This window comes from Fukomys damarensis, unplaced genomic scaffold (genome assembly GCF_012274545.1).
Source record: "Fukomys damarensis isolate Sample0158 unplaced genomic scaffold, DMR_v1.0_HiC HiC_scaffold_23, whole genome shotgun sequence".
In the NCBI taxonomy this organism is placed as follows: Eukaryota; Metazoa; Chordata; class Mammalia; order Rodentia; family Bathyergidae; genus Fukomys; species Fukomys damarensis.
In genome coordinates, this window is record NW_022900935.1 from 55,577,012 (window position 1) to 55,580,609 (window position 3,598).

Below are 3,598 nucleotides of genomic sequence, written 5' to 3' on the forward strand. Positions count from 1 at the left end.
ATATATATATTTATTTATTATTATTATTTTTTAATGTGAACACAGAAGCATCATCTCCACAGTGTCATCCAGGTATCTTGGGCTGATGCTTTCTCTCTGTGTCTTTCATGCTGCACTTTGAATACTTATCATTTATAACACTGTATTTTAACCAGACGAATCCATTGTCTTCCTGTGAATTTAAGAAATCTTCCAAGTCCTAGACTGGATCTTTCACACCTACATTCTCATGAGCAGAGAATCTGGCTCAAGCTGATATTCTATAAATCTATATTGAATAAACCACACTACTAAAATTCCAAATAAGACCCACAAGTGTGTTACGATTGCACGCCATGCTGAAGTGCATGTCAGTAGCTGGAGAAAAGGAAGTCAACTCATTAACAAAGTCTTATTTATTTTTATGCTGCCAACCTTAATTTTATCTGCTTTCTTTCATCTAAGTTATTGTGCTTGCTATAAAATAGTGACCTCCCTTTTGAGTTTCACTTATTTTGCCTTCCACAGCAGGGAGCTAGGCTAAGTCAGCACTTTTTATGTTCTGAACTACCTTCAAGGCATAAGGTCTTGCTTAAAATAATAAATGATCATCCTTCAAGAGTCAATTACAATCAGAATCATAACAATTTCTTTTTGGAAAAGACAGTCTTAAGAGACATGTGTTTCAACTGTAGTTGAACTGACTCATGAATTTGATAATTGTTCTCCCTGCTGTGAATGTTAGCTTGTATTCTGCTTTTAACCCAACCTTGTTTTTATTCAATATATGTGTGTGTGTGTGTGTATATATATATATATTCTCTGACAATGGTAGAATCTGTGATAATCACTCCAAATTTTTATTCAAAAATATGCACATAGTAATTATTTCAGTCATTCAAAATGGTCTGGAAAATATAAAATTTAACCAAACTAAAAATTCACAGGTAGAAGTCATGTTATTGTTTTTCCTCAAATATATTGTTTTTAGCCTGGAGCAAAAGTAAACTCTGAGTGGTCCCAGGGGAAGTGTCTGATACAGAGTATTCATTAAATAGAGAGAGGGTCCAGTGAGTATAAAGGAGTGAGTAAGGCTGTCCTTGGCACAGAAAGACGTTTGCAGATTGTCATGCAATGCCTTTGCTATACCAGCTTAGTAGGTGCTAAGGAAGAGCCCCAGAGATACAAGGGTTCTGTGTGTGTGTGTGTTTGTGTGTGTCTGTGTGTGTGTGTGTGTAGACATATGGGTGTACATGTATGTGTAAATGATTTCATATACATGCATGTGTGTATATGTAATGTAAGTTTGCATATATATATATATATATATATATATATATATATACATATATTTGTTGATTTTTATCTGGTGCATGTGATGCTAAGATAAATATAGATGGTACCCTAGGGAAGCACAAAGAAGTGACAGCTTCAGGGTCAGAAAAGATGCCCTGGAAACATTAGCGAAGAATCTCTCAGGGGGCATTAACCAGCTTTAGCAAGGAGGTTGAGAAGTGAGAGTTTGTTACACGATTTTGAAGCGGTGTTTGGCATAAAGAATGCCGCAGACCAAAAGAAATAGCTGGGCAACTTATAACCAGTTTTATTTCACTCAAAAAGTGACAAGGGTCAGGCACGGTGGCACGTTCTTGAAATCGCACCTGAGTAGAAGGCTGAGGCAAGAGGATTACAAACTCAAGGTCAATCACGGAAACTTGGTAAAACGTTACCCTTGGTCTCACAATGAAAAATGAAAAGGGCTGGGGTGTAGCTCAGTGGTATAGCACTCACCCAGCATGAGTGAGAGCCTGGGTCTGATCCCAGCAGGGCAGAAAAAATGAGGGGGCAGAAAGGTCTCAGGTGCGGGAAAGACGGTGAGAGGTGGCTAGGGCAAGACAGACTAGGGACTAGATGCCCTAAAGAACTTCCAAGTAGGAGGTAGGCTCAGACAGTTCTCTTGAGCCCCCACTGACAGCACAGTGGGTGGCAGAAGGTGGAGGGAGCAGAATCAGGCCGAATATGGAAGCATTCATTCCAGTTTTCAACATGGAGTCAGGTTAGGAATTCTGACCGGAAATGAGATGAGGCAGGCACAGTTCTAAAGACTGTTTGAGTTGGGAAGCCCAGAAATTATCTGAAACGCAATGTCACACTGATCTGACATGAAACACGGGAAAATAGTTTTGTATCTAACGTGCGCTGTAATCATAACGCTTTCCTCGTCCCTCTGGCCCCGCCCCCCCAGGCAGGCTGGGGCCCGCGCTCGCACTACGCATGTGCAGGTGTGGTCACCCCTCCACCCCTCTGTCCCCGCTAAACGAGTACGGAGCTGATTACAATTAATCACAAATGAAGTAGAGGAATTCAATTTGTTGTCCAAGCAGAGCTCTCATTTATGGTTGCCTGGATTTGGGAAATGAAAAAAATAAAATAATAATAATAAATGTTAGAAGGAGATGGACCAAGACCAAGTCATCGGAAAGCTGCCTTATCCTTGAGTCCTCAAGTCTTCGTTTAACTTTGAAAGTAAATACGCTGGCCTTAGGCTCTGTGCTACAAAGAAAATAATGGGCAATTATTCAGTTAATATGATCACTGCAGACGTTCTCATCAGTCCCTCCCCTCCGAGAGTACTTTGTTTTGTCTACACAGAAATTTCCAAATATAGTCCAGGTATGTTATTTCAGGAGCCGCGCTGCGACTACACTTCGAGGTCTACCATTTATTTGGTCCAGTGCTGCCCAGCGCAAAGTCTCAGTAAATTGTACAATAATTACTCTCCCGGACGGGGAATATTGAACACCAGAGGGACTTGGGACTCTTTTCCACAAGGGTTATGATTTTTTTTTTAAGATTCTCGTGAAACAACAAAATAGTGAAACAAATACATTTATCCTTTAATTTTTAAAGCATATTTTAAAGCCACAGAACTGCTCATTGGTCAAAAACTGTACCGTGTTCACTGGAAAGCACAGTTGATGCAAAAGGCATTTTTTTTTTTGAGGGAAATTTCTCATGTGTAAAAATCTTTTCTTATTGCAAGTGAACTTGTTTTTACATTTAGGCAGAAAGAAGAAATCCCTTTTTCTTTCTTTAATTTAAGCAGACAGTGCCCAAGTACATTTTTTATAAAGGCCTCAGAGGTAAAACTAGGCTACGATGGTGATATTAGCTCCAGGAAAAATAGTCTGATTTACACTTGAATGCAGTTATTTCAATTTTTCTAGTAATGCAATCTTAGGGAGATTTTGGTTCCAAAAATATGACAATGTACGAAACAGAAAAATCAGACTTCACAGGATCATTTTATTTCCATTAAATTCCACCCTGAATATTGCAGAAGGCAATAGTTGCTTTTATTATTGTTAGTTCCAAATATAATAAATATTCTTCTCAACCTGGGTTGATTTATTATCATTTAAAATAGTAGAACATTTGAGGCTTTTGGTATAGACGATATCACAAGATTTAATCCAAACTACTATTTTCTTCAATTCTCCTGTGCTAAAAGTAGCATGGTGTTTCTTAGAAAGCATGTGTTATAGTGATGACTTTTCTTCATGAAAGAGTAACAACTATACTTGCAGTTATTAAAGCACATGCAATATAGATTTTTTTT